The following is a 12,019-nucleotide window of genomic DNA, read 5'->3' on the forward strand; positions in this document are numbered from 1 at the left end:
AAGGATCTAGGGAACGACTTTAGTAGCCCTAGCATCACTTTAGAGGGGTTTAGGAGCATTTTATTGGCGACGCAATAGGAATTAGGCGATTTTCCTAGTTTTTCGTGTGTGTTAGTTAGCCCACAGATGTTTTTGGTGCCGGGGGTCCGGATCGAAATTTCTTGGATTCTTCCATAATAGTGTCCGTAACAACCAAGGGAACAACTCTAGTAGCTCCGGAGGCGCTTTAGAGGGGTTTAGGAGCATTTTATTGGCGACGCAATAGGAATTAGGTGATTTTGCCAGTCTTTCGTGTATGTTAACCCATGGATTTTTTAGGTGCCGGGGGTCTGGGTAGATTTTCTTGGATTCTTCTATAGTAGCATCCATAACGACTTGGGGAACGACTCTAATGGTTCCGGAGGCGCTTTAGAGAGGTTTTGGAGCATTTTATTGGCGACACAATAGAAATTAGGAGATTTTGCCAATTTTTCGTGTGTGTTAACCCATTGATTTTTTAGGTGCCGGGGTCCGGGTCGAATTATCTTAGATTCTTCCATAGTAGCATCTACAATGACCTAGGGAACGACTTTAGTAGCCTTGGCGGCGCTTTAGAGGGGTTTAGGAGAATTTTATTGACGACGCAATAGGAATTAGGCAATTTTGCCATTTTTTGTGTGTGTTAGCCCACGGATATTTTAGGTGCCTGGGGTCTGGGTAGATCTTTCTTGTATTCTTCTATAGAAGTGTCCGTAATGACCTGGTAATGACTCTAGTAGCTTCGGAGGCGCTTTAGAGGGGTTTAGGAGCATTTTATTGGCGACGCAATAGATATTAGGAGATTTTGCCAGTTTTTCGTGTGTGTTAACCCATGGATTTTTTAGGTGCCGAGGTTGCGGGTCGAAATTTCTTGGATTCTTCCATAGTAGCGTCCGTAACGACCTGGGAACGACTCCAGTAGCCCCAGCGGCGCTTTAGAGGGGTTTAGAAGCATTTTATTAGCGACGCAATAGGAATTAGGGAATTTTGCTAGTCTTTCGTGTGTGTTAACCCATTGATTTTTTAGGTGCTGGTGGTCTGGGTAGAATATTCTTTGATTCTTCCATATTAGCGTCTGTAACGACCTAGGGAATGACTCTAGTAGCTTCGTAGGCGCTTTAGAGGGGTTTAGGAGCATTTTATTGGCAACGCAATAGGAATTAGGAGATTTTGCCAGTTTTTCGTGTGTGTTAACCCATGGATTTTTTAGGTGCCGAGGTTGTGGGTCGAAATTTCTTGGATTCTTCCATAGTAGCGTCCGTAAGGACCTGGGAACGACTCCAGTAGCCCCGGCGGCGCTTTAGAGGGGTTTAGAAACATTTTATTGGCGACGCAATAGCAATTAGGGAATTTTTCTAGTTTTTCATATGTATTAGCCCACGGATTTTTTAGGTGCCGGGGTACGGGTTGAATTTTCTTTGATTCTTCTATAGTAGCATCCGTAACGACCTAGGGAATGACCTCAGTAGCCCCGGCGGTGCTTTAGAAGGGTTTAGGAGCATTTTATTGGCGATGCAATAGGAATTAGGTGATTTTGTCAGTTTTACGTTTGTGTTAGCCCACAGATTTTTTAGGTGCCTAGGGTCGGGGTCGAAATTTCTTGGCTTCTTCCATAGTAGCGTCTGTAATGACCGAGGAATGATTCTAATAGCCCCAGCGGCGCTTTAGAGGTGTTTATGAGCATTTTATTAGCGACGCAAATCGAATTAGGATATTTTGCCAGTTTTTTTTGTGTGTTAACCCACAGATTTTTTAGGTGCCGGGGATTCGGGTTGAATTTTCTTGTATTCTTCCATAGTAATATCTGTAACGATATAGGAAACGACTCTAGTAGCCCCGACGACGCTTTTGATGGGTGTAGGAGTATTTTATTAGCGACACAATAGGAATTAGGAAATTTTGCCAATTTTTCGTGTGTGTTAGCCTACAGATTTTTTAGGTGCCGGGGGTTTGGTCCAATTTTCTTGGATTCTTCCATAGTAGCATCTGTAATGACCTAGGGAATGACTCTAGTAGCCCCGGCGGTGCTTTAGAGGGGTTTTGGAGTATTTTATTAGCGACGCAATAGGAATTAGGAGATTTTGCCAGTTTTTTGTATGTGTTAGCCCACGAATTTTGTAGGTGCCAGGGGTTCGGGTTGAATTTTCTTGTATTCTTTCATAGTAGCATCCGTAAAGACCTAAGGAACGACTTTAGTAGCACCGGCGGCGCTTTTGAGGGGTTTAGGAGTATTTTATTGGCGACGCAATAGGAATTAGGCAATTTTGCTAGTTTTTTGTTTGTTTTAGCCCACAAATTTTTTAGTTGCCGATTCGGGTCAAGTTTTGTTGGATTCTTTTATAGTAGCGTCCGTAACGACCTAGGGAATGACTTCAGTAGCCCCGACGGTGCTTTAGAGGGGTTTAAGAGTATTTTATTAGCGACACAATATGAATTAGGTGATTTTGCTGGTTTTACGTGTGTATTAGCCCATGAATTTTTTAGGTGCCGAGGTTTGGTCGAATTTTCTTCGATTCTTCAATAGTAGCGTATGTAACGAGCTAGGGAACGACTCTAGTAGCCCCCGACGGTGCATTAGAGAGGTTTAAGAGCATTTTATTGGCGACACAATAGGAATTAGGTGATTTTGTCAGTTTTACGTGTGTATTAGCCCATAGATTTTTTAGGTGTCGAGGTCCGGGTCGCATTTTCTTCAATTCTTCTATAGTAGCATCCTTAATGACCTAGGGAACGACTCCAGTAGCCCCGGCGGTGCTTTAGAGGTGTTTAAGAGCATTTTATTGGCGATGCAAAAGGAATTAGGCAATTTTGCCAGTTTTTCGTGTGTGTTAGCCTTCAGATTTTTTAGATGCCGGGGTTACAGGTCGAATTTTCTTTGATTATATCATAGTAGGGTCCGTAACGACCTAGGAAACGACTACAGTAGCCCTAGTGGCGCTTTAGAAGGGTTTAGGAGCATTTTATTATCGATGCAATATGAATTAGGCAATTTTGCTAGTTTTTCCTTTGTGTTAGCCCACGGATTGTTTTACGTGCCGGGGGTCCGGGTTGAATTTTCTTGGATTCTTCCATAGTAGCGTCCGTAATGACCTACAGAATGACTCCAGTAGCCCCGGCGACGCATTAGAGGGGTTTAGGAGCATTTTATGCGAGACGCAATAGGAATTAGGTGATTTTGCCAGTTTGTTGTGTGTGTTAGCCAACAGATTTTTTTGGTGCTGGGGGTTCGGGTCGAATTTTCTTGGATTCTACCATAGTAGCATCCGTAATGACCTGGGGAACGACTCCAATAGCCCTAACGGTGCTTTACAGCGGTTTTGGAGTATTGAAATTGTGACAAAATAGGAATTAAGCGATTCTGCCAGTTTTTCATGTGTGTTAGCACACAGATATTTTAGGTGCCGGGGATCCAAGTCTAATTTTCTTGGATTCTTCCACAGTATCGTACGTAACGACCTAGAGAACGACTCCATTAGCCTCGGCGGTGCTTTAAAGGGGTTTAGAAGCATTTTAATGGCGACGTAATAGGAATTATGCAATTTTATAAGTTTTTAGGTGCCGGGGTTCGGGTTGAATTTTCTTGGATTATTCCATAGTAGCATCCATAACGACCTAGAGAACGACCTCAGTAGCCCCGACGGTGCTTTAGAAGGGTTTAGGAGCATTTTATTGGCGACGCAATAGGAATTAAGCGATTTTGTCAATTTTACGTTTGTGTTAGCCCACAGATTTTTTAGGTGCCTAGGGTCGGGATCAAAATTTCTTGGATTCTTCCATAGTAGCGTCCGTAATGATCTAGGAATGACTCCAGTAGCCCCAACGGCGCTTTAGAGGGGTTTAGGAGCATTTTATTAGCGACGTAACATGAATTAGGAGATTTTGCCAATATTTTGTGTGTGTTAGCCCACGAATTTGTTAGGTGCTGGAGGTTCGGGTTGAATTTTCTTGGATTCTTCTATAGTAGCATCCATAACGACCTAGGAAACGACTCCAGTAGCCCCGGTGGCACTTTTGAGGGGTTTAAGAGTATTTTATTGGCGACACAATAGGAATTAGGAAATTTTGTCAGTTTTTTGTGTTTGTTAGCCTACAGATTTTTTAGGTGCAGGGGGTTTGGGTCTAATTTTCTTGGATTCTTCCATAGTAGCATCTGTAATGACCTAGGGAATGACTCCAGTAGCCCCGGCGGTGCTTTAGAGGGGTTTAGAAGCATTTTATTAGCGACGCAATAGGAATTAGGAGATTTTGCCAGTTTTTTGTATGTGTTAGCCCACAAATTTTGTAGGTGCCGAGGGTTCGGGTTAATTTTCTTGGATTCTTCCATAGTAGCATCCATAAAGACCTAGGGAACGATTCTAGTAGCCCCGACGGCGTTTTTGAGGGGCTTAGGAGTATTTTATTGGCGACGCAATAGGAATTAGGCAATTTTGCCAGGTGTTTGTGCGTTTTAGCCCATAAATTTTTTAGTTCCCGATTCGGGTCAAATTTTGTTGGATTCTTTTATAGTAGCGTCCGTAACGACCTAGAGAATGACTTCAGTAGCCCCGGCGGTGCTTTAGAGGGGAATAAGAGCATTTTATTGGCGACACAATAATAATTAGGTGATTTTGCCCGTTTTACGTGTGTATTAGCCCATGGATTTTTTAGGTGCCGAGGTTCGGGTCAAATTTTCTTCGATTCTTCAATAGTAGCGTCTGTAATGACCTAGGGAATGACTCCAGTAGCCCCCGACGGTGCATTAGAGAGGTTTAGGAGCATTTTATTGGCGACACAATAGGAATTAGGCGATTTTGCCAGTTTTACGTGTGTATTAGCGCATGGATTTTTTAGGTGTCGAGGTCCGGGTTGAAGTTTCTTCAATTTTTCTATAGTAGAACCCGTAATGACCTAGGTAATGACTCTAGTAGCCCCGGTGGTGCTTTAGAGGTGTTTAAGAACATTTTATTGGCGACGCAAAAGGAATTAGGCAATTTTGCCAGTTCTTCATGCGTGTTAGCCTTCAGATTTTTTAGATGCTGGGGGTACAGGTCGAATTTTCTTTGTTTATTCCATAGTAGCGTCTGTAACGAACTAGAAAACGACTCCAGTAGCCCTGGTAGCGCTTTAGAAGGGTTTAAGGAGCATTTTATTGTCGACGCAATAGGAATTAGGCGATTTTGCTAGTTTTTCATTTGTGTTAGCCTACAGATATTTTTACGTGCCGGGGGTCCGGGTTGAATTTTCTTGGATTCTTCTATAGTAGCATCCGTAATGACCTACAAAATGACTCCAGTAGCCCCGGCGGCGCATTAGAGGGGTTTAGGAGCATTTTATGCGAGACGCAATAGGAATTAGACGATTTTGCCAGTTTGTTGTGTGTGTTAGCCAACAGATTTTTTTGGTGCCGGGGGTTCAGGTCGAATTTTCTTGGATTCTACCATAGTAGCATCCGTAACAACCTGGGAAACGACTCCAGTAACCCCGACTGTGCTTTACAGCAGTTTTGGAGTATTGAATTGGTGACAAAATAGGAATTAGGCGATTTTGTTATTTTTTTATGTGTGTTAGCACACGGATTTTTTAGGTGCCGGGGATCCAGGTCTAATTTTCTTGGATTCTTCTATAGTATCGTACGTAACGACCTAGGGAACGACTCTAGTAGCCTCGGCGGTGCTTTAGAGGGGTTTAGAAGCATTTTAATGGCAACGCAATAGGAATTATGCAATTTTATAAGTTTTTCGTGTATGTTAGGCCACGAATTTTTTAGGTGCTGCGGGTTCAGGTCGAATTTTCTAGGATTCTTCCATAGTAGCATCTGTAACGACCTAAGAAATCACTCAAGTAGCCCTGGCGGCACTTTTGAGAGGTATCAGAGCATTTTACTGGCGACGTAATAAAAATTAGGCGATTTTCCCAGTTTTTCGTGTGTGTTAACCCACAGATCTTTTAGATGCCGGGGGTCCGGTCGAATTATCTAGGATTCTTTCATAGTAGCATCCGTAAAGACCTAGGGAACGACTACAGTAGCCCCGGCGGCGCTTTAGAAGGGTTTAAGAGCATTTTATTGGCAACAAAATAGGAATTGGGCAATTTTGTCAGTTCTTTGTGTGTGTTAGCAAATGGATTTTTTAGGTGTCGGGGGTCCGAGTCAAATTTTCTTAGATTCTTCCATAGTAACATCCGTAACGACCTGGGGAACGACTCCAGTAGCTCTGGCAGCGCTTTAGAAGGGTTTAGGAGCATTTTATTGGAAATGAAATAGGAATTAGGCGATTTTACCAGTTCTTCGTGTGTGTTATCCCATAGATTTCTAAGGTGCCAAGGGTCCGAGTCGAATTTTCTTGGATTCTTCCATAGTAGTATCTGTAACGACCTAGGGAACGACTCCAGTAGCCCGGCAGCGCATTAAAGGGATTTAGGAGCATTTTAATAGCGATGCAATAGGAATTAGACAATTTTGCAAGTTTTTCGTGTATGTTAGCCCACGAATTTTTTAGGTGTTGGGGGTCCGGGTTGAATTTTCTTGGATTCTTCCATTGTAGCTTCCGTAAAGACTAGGGAACGACTCCAGCATCCCGGCGATGCTTTAGAGGGGTTTAGGAGCATTTTATTGATGAGGCAATAGGAATTAGGCGATTTTGCCAGTTTTTCATGTGTGTTAGCCCACGAATTTTTTAGGTGCCGGAAATCCAAGTCTAATTTTCTTGGATTCTTCCATAGTATCATACGTAACGACCTAGGGAATGACTCCAGTAGCCCGGCAGCGCTTTATAAGGGTTTAGGAGCATTTTATTGGCGACGCAATAGGAATTCAGCTATTTTGCCTATTTTTTGTATGTGTTAGCCCACAGATTTTTTAAGTGCCGGAGGTCTGGGTCGAATTTTCTTGGATTCTTCCATAGCGTTCGTAACGACCTAGGGAACATCTCTAGTAGCCCCGGCGGCGCATTAGAAGGGCTTAGGAGCATTTTATTGGCGAACAAATAGAAATTAGGCGATTTTCTTAGTTTTTCATGTGTGTTAATCCACTAATTTTTTAGGTTCCGGGGGTCCGGGTTGAATTTTCTTGGATTCTTACATAGAAGCGTCCGTAACGAACTAGGGAATGACTCCAGTAGCTCCGACGGTTCTTTAGAATGGTATAGGAGCATTTTATTGGCAGCGAAATAGGAATTAGGCGATTTTCCCAGTTCTTCGTGTGTGTTAGCCCACAAATTTTTTAGGTGCCGGGGGTTCGGATCGAAATTTCTTAGATTATTCAATATTAGCTTCCGTAACGACCTAGTAAATGACTCCAGTAGCCCCGGTGGTGCTTTAGAAGGGTTTAGGAGCATTTTATTGGCAACGAAATAGGAATTAAGTGATTTTGCCAGTTATTCGTGTGTGTTAGCCCACGGATCTTTTAGGTGCCGGAGGTCCGGGTCAAAGTTTCTGGGATTCTTCTATAGTAGCATCCGTAACGACCTGAGGAACAACTCTAGTAGCTCCGACGGCGCTTTAGAGGGGTTTAGGAGCATTTTATATGCAAAGAAATAGAAATTAGGTGATTTTGTCAGTTCTTCGTGTGTGTTAGCCCACAGATTTTTTAGGTGCCTGAGGTCCGGATCGAATTTTCTTGGATTCTTCAATAGTAGCGTCCGTAACGACCTAGGGAATGACTCCAGTAGCCCCGGCGGTGCTTTGGAGGGGTTTAGAAGCATTTTATTGGTGACGCAATAGAAATTAGGCGATTTTGCCAGTTTTCTTTGTGTGTTATCCCACGGATTTTTTAGGTGCCGGGGGTACAGGTCGAATTTTCTTAGATTCTTCCATGGTAGTGTCCGTAACGACCTAGGAAATGACTCCAATAGCCCCGGTGGCGCTTTAGACGGGTTTAAGAGCATTTTATTGGCGACGCAATAGGAATTAGGCAATTTTGCCAGTTTTTCGTGTGTGTTAGCCCACGGATGTTTTAGGTGCCGGGGGTTTGTGTCGAATTTTCTTGGATTTTTCCATATTAGCATCCGTAACGACCTGGGAACGACTCCAGTAGCTTCGACGGTGCTTTTCAGGGTTTTAGGAGTATTTTATTGGCGACGCAATAGGAATTAGGCAATTTTGCTAGTTTTTTGTGTGTGCTAGCCCACGGATTTTTTAGGTGATAGTGTTTCGGGTCGAATTTTCTTAGATTCTTCCATAGTAGCATCCGTAACAAACTAGGCAACGATTCGAGTAGCCCCGACGGCGCATTAGAGGGATTTAGGAGATTTTTATTGGCGAGGCAATAGGAATTAGGCGATTTGCCAGTTTTTTGTGTGTGTCAGCCCACAAAGTTTTTTGGTGCCGGGGGTTCGAGTTGAATTTTCTTGGATTCTACCATGGTAGCGTCCGTAACGACCTAGAAAACGACTCCAGTAGCCCCGACAGTGCTTTACAGGGGTTCTAGAGTATTAAATTAGTGACAATAGGAATTAGGCAATTTTGCCAGTTTTTCGTGTGTGTTAGCTCACGAATTTTTTAGGTGCCGGGGATCCAGGTCTTATTTTCTTGGATTCTTCCATAGTATCATACGTAACGACCTAGGGAATGACTCCAGTAGCCCGATAGCGCTTTAGAGGGGTTTAGGAGCATTTTAATAGCAATGCAATCGGAATTAGGCAATTTTGCAAGTTTTTCGTGTATTTTAGCCCATGGATTTTTTAGATGCTGGGGGTATGGGTCAAATTTTCTTGAATTATTCCATAGTAGCGTCTGTAATGACCTAGGAAACGACTCCAGTAGCCCAGTGGCGCTTTAGAAGGGTTTAGGAGCATTTTATTGGCGACTCAATACGAATTAGGCGATTTTCCCAGTTTTTCGTGTATGTTAGCCCATGAATTTTTTAGGTGCAGGAATCCGGGTCGAATTTTCTTGGATTCTTTTGTCGTAGCGTAGCTCCCATAAGGGTTTCGAAGAAAAATCGACAGGATCAAGTTCATCAAAAATATTCATGGCTAACACACACGAAAAAAGTCAAAAAAATCATTTGATTCCTCTGCTTGTGCGACCCCTAATTGCTATGAATGATTTCTGAATCGTGCCGACGCCACACGTTTTAATCCCCCATGTACCTACGGAGAGTCCTATAACAGTTTCAAAAAATCAGAAAATTACCTGATTCCGCTTGTGCGGCCCCTAAATGTGATTATGAGTTGTGGATCGTCCGACGCCGCATGTACTAATCCCCAGGTATATAAGAAGGGTCCCATAATGGTTTCGAAGAAAAATTGACCGGAATCTAGTTTAGCAAGAATATTCATAGGCTAATACACACGAAAAATTTAGAAAATCAACTGATTCCGCTTATGTGGCATCTAAATGCTATGAATGTATCGTGGATCGTACGGACGTCGAACATATAAAGTTTTCCAAGAAAAATCGACAGAAATCCAATTTGACAAAAATATTAATGGGCTAACATTTATGAAAAAAATCAGAAAATTATCGAATTTTGCTTGTTCGGGCCCCTATATGCTATGAATGCACTGTTGATCATGTCGACGCCGCACGTACTGATCCCCTGGGTACCTACAGAGGGTCCCATAACCGTTTCAAAGAAAAATTAATTGAAAGCCAGTTCACTAAAAATATTCATGGGTCAACTCACACTAAAAAATTAGAAAATCTACTAATTCCACTTGTACATTCCCTAAATGGTATGAATGTACCTTGAATCGTGTCGACACCGCACGCCTCGATGCCCAGGTACCTATAAAGGGTCTTATAACAGTTTTGAAGAAAAATTGATCGAAAGCCAGTTCACCAAGAATATTAATTGGCTAACACAGACGAAAAAAATTAGAAAATTGTCTGCTTACGATTGTGCGACCCCATATGCTATGAATGCGACATGGATTGTGTTGACGCCGCACGTAATGATCCCCTTGGTACCTACAGAAAGTCTAATAATGGTTTCGAAGAAAAATTGACAAGAATCCAATTCACCAAAAAAATATCTGGCTAACACACACGAAAGAAATCAGAAAATCGTTTGATTTCGCTTGTGCATGCCCCTTAATGTTATGAATGCGTCGTGGTTCATGTCAACACTGCACATGTTAATCCCTCAAATACCTATGGAAAGTCTAATAGAAATGTTATGAATGCACCACGGATCATGCCGAAACCGTACGTACTGATCCCCCTGGTATCTATGGATTCCCATAATGGTTTTGAAGAAAAATCTATCGGAAGCTAGTTTACCAAAAATATTAATGGGCTAACACACACAAAAAAAATCAGTCATTCGCTTGATTCTGCTTGTGCAGCTCCTAATGCTATGAATGCATTGTGGATCACGCTGACACTGCATGTACTGATCCCCTGGGTTTCTATGAAGTGTCCCATAATGGTTTTGAAGAAAAATCGAACGAAAGCCAGTTCACCAAAAAATTTTATGGGCTAACACACACGAAAGAAATCAGAAAATCATCTAATTCCGCTTATGCAACCCTAAATATTATGAATGCATTGGGGATTGTGTTGATGCCGCACATACTGATCTATCGGGTACCTACAGAGGGTTCTAAAATGGTTTTGAAGAAAAATCGACCGAAAACTAGTTCACCAAAATTATTTATGGGTTAACACATATGAAAAAATCAAAAACACATTGGAAAACTCAGAAAATTGCATAATTCATGTTGAGTGGCCCTCAAATGCTAAGAAAATAGCGTGAATCATACTGAGGCTACATATACTATTTCTTAGGTCGCTAAAGAAGGACATGTATGTTTTGACAAAAAATTGACTGAATGTTATATCACTAAAACATTCATGGCTAATACACACGAAAAATTGAGAAAATCGTCTATTTCCTGTTTAATGACCCTTAAATATTGAGAAAATTATGTGTCTTACTGTTCTACAAGGTCTTTACGGAGATTTCTCTAAAGAGTTCATAAAAAATTGATCGATCACCAAAAATTTCATGGGTTAATACACACAAAAAATTGAAAAAATCACTTAATTTCTGTTGAGTGACCCATAAATGCTAAGAAAAAATGGTGTGGATCATGCCGAAGCTATAAGGACTATTCCCCCCATATCGTTACGAAGGATCTTGTAAAGGTTTTGCAAAAAAAATTGACTGAAAGCCATATCATCAAAAAATTCATGAGCTAACACATACGAAAAATTGAGAAAATCATCTAATTCTCGCTGAGTAGCCTCTAAATGCTAAGAAAATAGCGTATATCATGTCGAGGCTACACATACTATTTCCCCAAATCATTATTGAGGGTGTTGTAAAGGTTTTGCCTAAATATTGACCGAAAGCCATATCACCAAAAAATTAATGGGCTAACACATACGAAAAATTAAGAAAATCACTTAATTCTTATTTAGTGGGTCCTAAATGCTAATAAAATGGTGTGGATCATGCTGAGGTTACACGTATTGTTCCCCCAGGTCATTACAGAGGGTCTTGTTAAGGTTTTATAAAAAATTGACTGAAAGTCATATTATCAAAAAATTCATGGGCTAACACATAAGAAAAAAAATAGAGAAAATCATCTAATTCTTGTTGAGTATCCTCTAAATATTAAAAATGATGTGGATCATGCTGAGGTTAAACGTATTATTCCCTCTACTCATTATGGAGGGTCCTATAAAGATTTTGCAAAAATTATTGATCGAAAAAAATTCATGGACTAACACACACGAATAACTAAGAAGATCGTCTAATTCCTATTGAGTGACCACTAAATGCTAAGAAAATGGTGTGTATCATGTCGCGGCTACACGCACTATTCCCTTTGGGCATTACAGATGGTACTGTAAAGGTTTTGCAAAAAAAAAAAATCAAAAACCATATCACTAAAAAATTAACGGGATAACACATAAAAAACTGAGAAAAATCACCTAATTTGAGATGATTGTTCCCTAAATGCTAGAAACATAGTGTGGATCATGTTGAGGCTACACGTACTGTTCCTCAGGTTGTTACAGGGGTCCTATAAAAAATTTACAACAATATTAACCAAAAGATATATCAATAAAAAAT

Source organism: Solanum dulcamara, chromosome 9 (assembly GCF_947179165.1).
Source record: "Solanum dulcamara chromosome 9, daSolDulc1.2, whole genome shotgun sequence".
NCBI lineage: Eukaryota > Viridiplantae > Streptophyta > Magnoliopsida > Solanales > Solanaceae > Solanum > Solanum dulcamara.